Here is a 12250-nt window from a genome sequence, read left to right as displayed (position 1 = left end):
CATTCCACCCCTCGATACGTCAGATTTCGTTATGCGGCCAACGCAACGAACGACTTCCGCGTCAACGGTTCCGCCTTTCGATCCTCTTTTCTCGCTCGGATCGAGAATCGGCTGCAATTATTCGACGCGCTGACGTTCAGCCATCCCCTTGGTCGGATTAACGCGAACCGCCGACACCCTCTCGTTCGTTACCCGCCGCTTTCCAACGATTCTTACGCTCCCGTTCCGTAATTATTCCAACGACGGGGTCTGATGCTTCTTTTTTCACCTCTTTTTTTATTACGATTCCGCGAGTGTTATTTGGTCTAGGGATTTTCGGACCGTGGGGTGGGTAAGAGCTCTTGGTGCTCTTGTGGCGTCTGCAAATTTTGTTAATTGCTTTGTTTCTCTTTCTTTTTTCCTTCTTTTTTTAAATGTTGTTCGGAACACGCGTTTTCCGCGGTCCGAGTAGTTTCGTTTCTTTCTAGTGGCAACGGAATTACTTTTTGTTGCGACTTGCAGGCAATCGTTAGGGCAGTGAAAGATGGTTGGCATAATCTTTCGCTAACATCGTGTGCAATTTCGAACGCAATGGGTTGCCAAGAAGTTTGTGGAATTTGAATATTCTTCTTCGATTTAGGGGCTCGGAAACGGGAACCACCCTGGACAAATTTGTCCATCTTTTTAATAGCCTGGTAGCCGGAAACTGAACTCGACGCGGTGGAGTCGACATTACAACAGACGATGTATGTTTTCGCCGATCTTCGAATAGGAATTTAGCGCCTTTCTGACGTGGTATCCACAATTTTGTGATGTAATTAAATACTTAATTAGTTCTTCCGCAGAATAATCACTACGGGGCTGTAAAATATGACAAATATCTCGTTTCAAGAAATTGAAACCTATAGGACAGACATTTTGCTTTCCTCAAAAAGAAAAAAGAAAGGAAGAAAGAACAAGCATGATGAAAAGACATAAGCGTCGATACACCACATAGAGCTTTTCTAGTGCTCCGCTAATGCAGAATTAACTTTAAGTAACTGGGAACGCGGCAAGTCGCGAGCACGTTACCAGGGACACGCTAAATACGCTAAACTAGAGGCAAACGGCGATTTAATCAACATACCTAACGTAATTCGGTACAACTACAATTTACTTACTAATGATCACACAGCTTTAAGCTGGGTTAAACGCCATGAAAACGTATCACCGCGTAATTCACCAGTCGCAGCGGTATCAAGCTTTGAACAAGCCACTGCTATTTTCGACGCCGTGGTAGTATGATTTACGGAGCGCATCCTACGCTAGATCGTATCAAAGGGTCCAACTGTAGAGCGTGTAACTCGATAACAGTCGGCGAATCGCGATAACCTTATCACAGATACCGCTGTGCGGCGTAACTCTGTCGGTAACAGTGCGCGATCCGTATCGATTCACCTCGATCATGACGCCGCTACGTCTCATACGTACGTTACGCGTACGCGTTTAAGGCGCGTTTAGGGCAAACGAACAAGAACATTGGAGCGAACAGAGAGACATTCGTCGAGCGATCCGCTCGTAAGCTCCGAGAGAGCTTCTTCGCGATCTTCCGTGACGAGTCTACGATACGAGCAAGTTGGCGGTGATCAGATCGAGCATCTAAAACGTTCTTCTTCGTTCGGATTTTTGCAGAAATTTAAATTTCAATTTAAATTACATTTAGACCGCATGGGTGTTCGATTTCCGATTCGACGAGCGGTCGCCAAACAGCGGAAGAACGCTCGTTCGCGGGATCCTCGGACGATCGATGTACAGGTTGTTAACACGAGAAAAGTATGTTATATAAACGTAAATAGAGTCGCGAACGTTTTGTGACAGTGTTATTAGAAAAATACCAAAACTATAAATTATAGATGGATAAATCCTAAATAAAAATGCGTGATAGGTACTGCTGGTGTATAAGATTTTTGTCTTCGTCCGGGTTGGGGGATTTTCTTTCAACCATCCGGACCGCTGCCTTCTTCTCATCTAGGAATTGTGAAGAACTGGACTCTGTGTGCCGGGATTCGAACCTGGGGTCTGGAACGTTCGTAACCAACTACGCTAACCACAGCGCTGCCGTCGTCCGGGGTAAAAACCGTTGGAAAGTTTGCTGTCGAGTGCCGCTACAGATGGAACGCCCTGTACGTACATCGTTAATATCCCATAGTATATTCCATAATATTCCGGCATTATTTTATCGACGATGTGGTACTGGCGTTATACATGTCGGAGATGAAAGGACATCGGGCCTTTCTTTTGGAATTTTTGAGAAGATCCTCAATACTTTAGTCTAGACCTTTCATTATAGCTGTACTTAAATAATAAAACCTGGAAGTAGCTGTTTATGATTTAATCCGATTATGCGTGCCCCAGATTTATGACAATAAGCTTGTGCTCGGAGTGTGCACGGTCACGGGATGGACGTTTTTACCTAACAGAGGTATGGAGTAATTGCATAGCTCTCCTTAAAAATATAATTGACCCGAGGGATACAGAGAGGTACGGAGAAGAGTATATAAGTGCAGTTCCACTTGGACCGAAAGAATTAGTCGAGTTCTACTTGTACTGTGGGCAAGTAAGTTGAGTTACACTTGAACTGTGGACAGGTAAATTCAGTTCGACTTAGACTTTGGAAGAAAACGCATTTCCTATCCCTATCCCGAACCTATGATCATTGTCATTGGCATCTCGAGTATCTGATGACCACAGTTACTTGTCAAATTCTGTAATAATCATCTTTGTATAACATCAATGGCTAATCCAAATGGAGATTCGTTACACCCCAATGAGAACTCGACATATATATATGGATCATTTACACATTGATTTTAATAAAGGGACGAAGAAACGAGGATTCGGTCGCTCGGTCTAAACGCACCTTTACACGTACACAACCGGAGCATCTGTCACAAACAAGGTTCCTAGCGTGAATCATCCGGCCGTGTACGTGAGTGCATGGCGCGGATCGGTAAAAGGTATACCCGGAAACAGGTGTCGGCCAGTGACGTTGCATCTACCAAAGACTCAGCAGCAGGACGACGTCGGTTTCTGACTCGTAGCGCTGTGATTTCGCGTTCGTTACGCCGTAAATATTTTATAGACGGATAGTTAAGAGTAAGCTTCATATAAAGCAGATCTCCTAAATTTCGATAAACAGCGCATATATACGCGTTGTACGTAGACATGGAAATGCTCGTATAATAAACTTCTGTCGTGCTGTGTCATCGTGTGAAATACGTTCCTACAGGAAATGCACACAGCTGTACATTTCATATTATTAACGACACGAAACGTTCGTAACCGTCGTCCGAAAAGATTTCGTTTTCGCGCAAACGAAAGGTGAATTACGTGTCGCGAATTACGGTGGATAAAAGCAACACGCCAACGAAACGGTAAAATCGAACAGCTCCCGCGTATTTACTTCCGCGATAAGCTTATTTCGTCGTATACGCACGTACACGTTGACGCGTGTTTTCCATGGGAAAATGGACACGTTAGATCGATTCGTGAAATACGACCAGCACTTTAGCGTTATTTCGCGATAGAAACGAAGATCGGACGATTTGGTAGCTGCGTTTGCGAGCCGAAACAAGAAGGAAAAGAGGACCGGGCCGACAACCGTCGTTATGCAGAAGATCGTACGTTATTAACGTGTGTCGTGCCGACTGACAGACGCGAGGGATTTTAACGAGTTCCGGCGATTGTTCCCGCTCGATAGAAGGAACGAAAACACGACGAAGCTTGAAAGGGCCTCCTGGCCCGATTGTTACCACACCCGAACATTTTTATCACCGTGTTTGTTCGCCTCGAGTCGTGTATCGTGCAGCCGTGACATGTTTCGTACGAAATAAACTAAATATCTCGTTTCTGCGGACCGCGAGATGGAAGGTCGAAGCTTGGAACTTCATATGGTTAGCCGTCATCGCACGGATTACGATATTTCCAAGTTGGAATATCGACTTCCAAGTAGAAATTGATGCGAGAAATGAAAATACATTAGATACGGAACGTGGTGTACCTTCTGTTCGTTACAAGATACGAGGAACAGTCTCAATCGGGTTCTAAGCGTATGATACAAGAGCGGACATTTAAATCGCCTAGCCGTACGTTTTATCGCATACGAGACATTGAAATATCGTTAGCACTAGATAACTGTACTTTGTCAGGTGATAACAATTTTACAACGAGGAGTATCGCGCGTCTATTGGAAATCATCGATCAAGGTAAATTAATTACGCGAATGAAACGCATACGTGGCAGTATATTTATCTTAATACCATATTCGCGTTAAATAACCCATCGATAATTATACCTTCGTGTAAACGTCTAATAACATCCGCAGACTACAAATCCTCCGATATATTCTGTCACTTGAAAACTCGAAACACGTACGTAGTATACCTGCATCCGATCGATCGATCATAAAACGTATCGAGCGTATCGACCACGTTGAATACCTCGTCGACAATTATATTTGCTTTTTAACAACTGCCAACATGGAGCTCGCGAATCACGCAGCGATTCGTTTTATCGCTCAACGTCAATTACGCGCGCAATGAAAATCATATTTCTTCGTTGGTCGCTATCGCAACCTTATTCGGGGCCAGCCTTAACGATCGAGATCCACTGCAGACATCGTACTACCTTTTTCGCGTGGTCTACATAATCTTTAATCGTGGCATCGCATTCGCCAAGCCGCGCGTCCATTTGTCATCGTTTCCACGTGTGCCGACGTTCAGGGGCAAAATTGGAAGGTTACGAGTCGCGTTCCCAGATCGAATCGATTTCGCAGGAATCAACTGGGTTCCCCCTTCTGCGATACGGAGAGAGAAAAAAGAAGTGGGGGACGATATAAACGACAAATGAAAAAAGGAAGGAACGTAAGGTGAAACGGGTCGTAAATAAATCGGCAGCGTTATTCACGGTTCGCTCGTTACTCTCTCTCTCTCTCTCTCTCTCTCTCTGTCCCTCCGGCCTCGATTCTCGTACGCGGACCCTTTTTATTTTATTCCAGCGAGTGTCGCGTCGCGATTGAGTCAGTGGACGCCTCCAGAAAATAACAAATCCAAACAGATTCAATTTGCTGCACAATTCTATCGACCCTTTTCTCTCTCTACCGACGATCGAGTCGAAACGCTCGAAGATTCGATTCTCGTGCAACCCCTTTCCTCTATGGATTTATCGAAGCGATTTGTAAATCATCTGAATGGTATTTCTCCGCTTCTTTTACCGCGTATCGGCTAGTTGTCGTTTGAATGCTGGCTTTTTGAGCGGAGATATAACTGGCGATATTAATCCCTCCTGTTTACTATCAAACTTTCTGCAAACTAAGTGCATTTCTTGACCGCAAGGTGGAAATTAAACTAACACGCGCGAATGCATTTCGTACGAATAGATTACAAATTCTCGATGTGAACACGTTCTGATACGTTCTAACGTGTGCGTTATGCTTTCAATCGATGATACGTATTGACCTCATAAGATGCACATTTACCGCGGAATTTAATGGTAAACGCGGTAATAATTCAGCGAACGATAGCTTAAAATTCAACTTCTGTCGAATGTCTTAGGCGAGCAACGTATTCGCCGAAATGCCATGTCCACGAAGAGTGGACATAAATTGCAACGTGCGATTGGAACATGATGACCACTGCTTGACATTAGAAAGTTTAAAAGATAGGAAACTTAAAAACTCGAGAGCAAAACCATATTCGCAGTGCTTCAGGATACAACCACTACGTATCTTTAGATCCTACGTTACACCACAGACGATGGAAATAAATGTTTTCGCGATACAGTTGCAGCGAAATTAACGAACAAGAGTTATCGTCATTATTTCGAAAGACACCACTGTACGCGTACACCTTCGTCCACGAATGAATACGTAAATCCTTCATCCGCACTCGTTGAACTCGCAGCCGATACAAAAACACGCTGCTCCCGTTAAGAAATAAAAAGAAGGAAACAGGGCAACGGTTCTTAACTTGTCGTCCGCGGATCAGCAGAGTTCTCGCACCAAGTGCTCGCGCGCGCAACTTATTATCGTATTACTCGAATGAAACCTATCTTTTTCCACGTACGTTTATTCATTTACAACGAATCTCTTGCCTACGAAAAGGCTGTCGAGCCAAGCAGTCCAACGTGCACACATTTTGGCGCGTTTCAATTCTGCGTCGAGTCTTCTCGGCAGGTTCGCGACGAGAAAAAATTGTTTAAAGGGGCTGCACGGTAAACGAAAGGTTAAGAACCGTTGAAACGCGAGCGAAAGAAATTCAAAGACAAGAGGTAAAAGCTCGTTTAACCGACACGGAGAAAACGTGGAAAATCGTCTCGCGACGACGACTCCGTGTCGACTCGTCGTCCAAGAAAGGTCGAACGTGACGAAACAACGGCCCCTTAACACGCGGCTCGCTTCCGTAGTAGCTTCACGTACGGCACCGAAGACGCACACTTGACACGGTCGACGAATTCACACGTGATAACGTTTACGGAATACAAAGCTGATGGAACGAGAGAAGGTACGACAAGGCATCGTTCGAACAGAACCAACGAATCACTCGAGAGAGATCATGGCCTCGAGTGGTTGGCCTTTCTTCGAGCGAAAAACCACCTTCGATTGGACCCTGCTCTTTGTACGGTCGAGGAAAGATTTTCGGTAGGACGGGCGCTCCCCTCGGGGTTGGTCCGATTTCGCTAAATAGATCGCTGGCTTTCGAAGGAAATTTCGGATACAAAAAGAGTACGATTACGTTAAGTACAAACGCGCGTCCTTATTCCTCCATGCAAAGAACATTCTCATTTTCGTCAACTTTCCGAAAAAATCGTTACCGTTGCAATCGTCTATCTATGATCCATACGCTGTTTTTTTGTTTCGTTGCTGGAATTTCCTCGAGTCTTTCTTTTCTTTCCAGTTCATTGTTGAAATTCCCCATCTTGCAGCATCCTGGCACTGGTTTCTGCTTCGTTGCTGAAATTCCTTTCTGTAACGTCTCACTCTCCTCGGGCACTCTTGCGCGATTTTAGAATCACTGGTATTATTCCTTGGTCAATTCCGTAATATTTCTTTTCGTTTCTACAATTTCCTCCTTTCCTACGAACCTTACTTTTCATTTAATTAATGGAATTCCTTTATCCTATCACCGATCTTCCTCTCAATTACCGTTTCCTTATCTCTTTCCCCTTCTATCGCTGCAATTCCTCCAAGATGTCTCTATCGCTGAAATTCCTTGCAAGATCGTTCGCGATACTTTTCGCCTTGTCTCTGGAATTTTATTTTCTACAAATCCTCTTTTACGTTAAATCGATCGCATTCCTCTTGTCTCGGCTCGCAACGCAGTCCTATCTCTAATTTCATTTAAATAAATATTCTCTCTTTAATAATTGCCCGCTCGTTTTCTCGCTACTCTCGCGGTTCTTCCTCCTGTCCGTCATTCTCTACACACGGCGCATTTCCAACCTTTCTCTCTTAAATATTCGCGAGAGAAGAGACGAGAAACCCGACTTCTCCAAACAAAGTAGTAGCCTGGGAGGCGAGTGAGGTTCGCGAGGCGTGCGACGAATTCCGGATACACGCGCTTCACGGTAGCTCGCTGAAAGAGACACACGCGTATACCTGCGTCTCTTTGAAAACCTATCAGAACAGCCATCTAATATTTGCGCCGATACGCGAACACGCACGTATCCACATAAAAAAGAATCTTATTTGGCGCCCCACTCGGACGACTTTCTTTTCTCCTCGCCGGTCGTCGATTCTCGAGAAGAAAAGGGAAAAACTTGTAAGTGGATTACAAGGGTGGATAGGTATAAGGGACGCTTCGAATGGAAGTTCGTACGGCGATTTTTTCCTAGCTGGTATCCGTAGAGAGGCACAGGCGGCCGTCGTACGCCGGCTCGAATAAATTTCATCGGCTGGATATTGAAAATTTCCACGCCAACTCCCGCTATAAGGAAGCCCATGTTCTACGTGCTGCAAAAACGAAAATCCTGCGGATAGAGCCAACGTATGGAACTTGGTCATTCTCGGCGATTCTTTGACTTTCAAATTTTTCTTTCGTCCTTTCCCTCTTCTCCCTTTGACGCGTAATTTGGAGATTTTTCAGTGGGACACAGCAACAGGGGAATAGCGCCAGATTCGAGTCTAGTCGTATCACGAAATGTTTCGTTTCTGCTTTTCCTTTTCTTCTTCTTTTCACATCTTTTGCCGCGATATAGACATTAAAAGCATATTTGTCGAATATAGCTTTTGTTTCGAGTAAATTTTACCCATCGAACGTAACTTCTCGTTACTCGAATCAGTCTTTTCGTCGAATTTGCGACGACTTTAACCGATCTTAGGAATATTCGGGTAAAAGTATCATCGGCTTGCATGGAAATTTCCTTTCGTTTTCTCTAGCGACATGGATTCATCCGAGTTTCAACAATGACCATTAACCTCGATCTAATTGATCCAGCGCGTTATCGTCGATTAGTCAACAGTCGACTGTACAGCGTAAGACAAACGGTTTTCGAAGTACCTGTTTTTACGTAAGTTGAAACATGGTTGGCCAACACAACGCAAGACCACGCGCCACAAAAATTCCCGCAACTTGAATCTTCTGTTCCATCTATCGTATTCTCAAAATTTCAGACTTTCCAATCGTAAAACTTGCGAACGCTCAAACTTCCAGACTTTCCAGTCGTGAAACTTACGAACGCTCAAGCTTTCAGACTTTTCAGTTGCGAAACTTACGAACGCTCAAACTTTCAGACTTTCCAGTCGTGAAACTTACGAACGCTCAATCTTCCAGATTTTCCAGTCGCGAAACTTGCAGACGCTCAAACTTTCAGATATTCCAGTCGCGAAACTTGCGAACGCTCAAACTTTCAGACTTTCCAGTTTGAAACTTACGAGCGCTCAAACTTTCAGACTTTCCAGTCGTGAAACATACGAACGCTCAAGCTTTCAGACTTTCCAGTAGTGAAACTTACGAGCGCTCGAACTTTCAGACTTTACAGTCGTGAAACTTACGAACGCTCAATCTTCCAGATTTTCCAGTTGCGAAACTTGCAGGCGCTCAAACTTTCAGATATTCCAGTCGTGAAACTTGCGAACGCTCAAACTTTCAGATATTTCAGTCGTGAAACTTGCGAACGCTCAAACTTTCAGATTTTCCAGTCGCAAAACTTGCAGACGCTAAAACTTTCGGACTTTCCTCCGACTTAACCTCCTTTCGTCTTTTCCGTGCCTGCTGCTCGCTCCTGAAGCGGATTCTGAACAACTTACGATATCTCGTATCTCGTAATACGCATAGAACGATAACGTCGTATCAAATGATATCTAATCGTTGTCCGATATTATCCAGTTGGTCAAACATCTTCGATTAGAAACATTATAAGCTTGAAGAGTATTTAAGCGACACTAAGCGAACTGCTTGTTATTCCAGAGATGGCGTTGGCTCGGCTAATCTTTTCATTAGCGTAAAGTTAATTACTTTGCAAGGCATCGACAGACCACAGTTACGTGTCCTCGAGGCTGGCACGCGAACCATGGCGCGCAGGCAAAAAGAAGGAAACGCGTGTCGTTGGCCGGAGTTTCGCGCCAGTTTCTCCGGCGGGTGTTACCCTAATAGGATTCAGCAAATTACTTACCAACTGGTGCCGTACTGTCAGCTTCAATTCCTTCGGGATTTTCCGATCTGAAAGAGAACGACGAATTAGCGTGTTTGTAACAGCCGAATCACCGCACGTTTACCTAAATAGCTAGATAAAGGGGTAAATGATTAAGCAACCGTGTTTTCTCTACGATTAATTGTAACGTTCTTCCTTACAGGGGAATGAGCGAAGTATATGAAGCGCTAATTGATTCTTCTCGTTAGATCGGGTAGAATTAAATTGCATCCAACAAGACGTACATGGCATAGCGATGGATGGAAGTAGTTTCGAGTTGTCACACGGTCTGCGTTAATAACTTTTATGTTAAATATTTTTCCCGCTATATGTGTATTATACGTTCGTCTATCGGTCTTATCAAATGCAATTCCACAATTTGGTAAAATTACCGCGTCTCCTCGTACCGCGTAGCCGACGAAACTTTGTTTTTACGTTAGTAAGAGAAAATTTGATTCAAAACGAGCTTGAAAAGCGCGATTTCAAATGGTAGACCGTTCGCGTTACCTTGTTACGTTTCTCTGGACGGTAACTTACATCGAGTATTTTTCATTCTACCTCGAGATCAAGCGCTCGTTGAATAAAATAACTCTCGGTAAAATAAAAATATAGCGTGTAAAATGGGCTATAGACGAGGTCTCGGATCTCAACAAATGTCGATATAAAATTCGAAATCTAAAGTTACAAGATCACAAAGCATCTAATTCGACCGATCGCAGTTTCGTTCGTGAAACCGATTTCCCTCGTTCTACCGTAGCTTAGACAAATCGACAGGAAAATTTGATCTCGTCCGCTTTTCCAGCAGATCAATTTCCCCCATGCACGATCGAATCCTTAGAGTCGAGACAAGTGGAAATAATTATCCAGTTAGTTGGATCCTGTTAGACGAAATCGGTGGCCAAGAGGAATCTTCCAAGTTGGACTTCCGTTGGTCGAGGACATCTTATCGTTTGGACCTCGAAGTTTCGAGCAGACGGAGAATCAGACGAAACGAGAATAAAATCGGAGTAGCATGAAACGTGGTACGTAATTAGCGTCGGCTTTCGGTTTCATCGTGAACAGAGGTTACCATTTATCACGAAGACGACTATGCTAATCCATCGATAGGAACGGGACCGGTCCAGGAAATCTCTTTTTTCAACAGCCATTGAAATCGAAGATTAATGGACCGCGGATTTTTATGCGATTATATTTATGGTTAGGATGTTTAAACGTGAAAAATGTGTAGAATCTACGTCGTACGAAAAGATATATAAAATGTTTCAGTTGAAGGTATTCGTCCGTTAACATGCAAACATTTTAACAAATCACCCTGTACAAGTTCCGTATCCAAAGTAAGCAGAAATAGAAATTTGAGAAATTAAATCGAATTCCGATCAAACCGGAAGATACGAAATCTCAAAAAGCTTGAATTATCGAGTAAAATCTATCGAACCTAGACTATGAGATTTCCATAGAAACTTTAAGATTGCAAAAAGAAATATTCAGCGGACGAAATAAATCTCTACTCGGATTCTATTTATTTAATTAGTAGACAAATAAAAATTTGCATGAAAGTGAAAAATACCACCTAAGAATTTCCAACACGTACAAGTTCCCGTCAAACCGGAAGATACGAAATCTCGAAAAGCTTGAATTATCGAGTTAAATCTATCGAACCTAGACTACGAGATTTCCATAGAAACTTTAAGATTGCAAAAAGAAATATTCAGCGGACGAAATAAATCTCTACTCGGGTTTCGTTTATTTAATTAGTAGACAAATATAAGTTTGCATGAAAGTGAAAAATGCCACCTAAGAATTTCCAACACGTACAAGTTCCCGTCAAACTGGAAGATACGAAATCTCGAAAAGCTTGAATTATCGAGTAAAATCTATCGAACCTAGACTACGAGATTTCCATAGAAACTTTAAGATTGCAAAAAGAAATATTCAGCGGACGAAATAAATCTCTACTCGGGTTTCATTTATTTAATTAGTAGACAAATATAAGTTTGCATGAAAGTGAAAAATGCCACCTAAGAACTTGCAACACGTATAAGTTTTTTCGCACAAATCTTTCCCTCTTTTTAAGACGATTTCTTTCTTCCGAAGAGGGAAACACGTGTAAGCAGAGGGTGGCCGCGTTTCTGAATTCGTCAAGGGGAGGATTGGCGTCGTTCGGGGTCAAGAGAGCGACGCAAGAGAGACTTTATGGCGGTGCTGCTGGTCCGAGTTAAGCCCCGGAGCTTAGGGACCTTTCCCCTATTCTCTTCGAGTTGCTACGCTATACGAACATCGGCCAGATAACGCAAACTCGGTGTCATCCGTGAGAAATAGGTATTAGCAGCTATGATTGCTCTCCCGTGAGAATCTGTTCATTTCTATCTCTTAGAGTTACTACGTAGATAGAAGCCAGACCACTGTGCGAAGCTCCTTTACCTGCACGTACCTACCTTCATGGACGACTATTATTCGTCGCATTAAAACGCAAGTTAGTTACGGACTTCGTGATAATTCCGACATTTAGCACGGAACCTTCCGATATATTCTATTCTGCTTCCGTAACCGATCCTGCAATTGATTCTGCGATAGCAAATGTTTAACATTATAGCGCTGTATAATT

General features: G+C 43.4%; 1 protein-coding gene across 7 annotated transcripts in view; it reads right to left on the bottom strand.

Annotated features, from left to right (window-relative positions):
- The window catches only part of LOC132912629 (ankyrin repeat domain-containing protein 50-like), a 216429-nt gene that overhangs the window by 131511 nt on the left and 72668 nt on the right, over positions 1-12250 (bottom strand). For all 7 annotated transcript variants that reach the window (XM_060970267.1, XM_060970276.1, XM_060970212.1 and 4 more), the window contains one exon: positions 9628-9674. The gene's annotated coding sequence lies outside the window, so the exon portion shown is untranslated. The remainder of the gene's footprint in view (positions 1-9627; positions 9675-12250) is intronic.

This window comes from Bombus pascuorum, chromosome 1 (assembly GCF_905332965.1).
Source record: "Bombus pascuorum chromosome 1, iyBomPasc1.1, whole genome shotgun sequence".
Taxonomy (NCBI): Eukaryota; Metazoa; Arthropoda; class Insecta; order Hymenoptera; family Apidae; genus Bombus; species Bombus pascuorum.
Note: the sequence above shows the minus strand (reverse complement) of the source record. Positions and strands in the feature narration are given on the sequence as shown.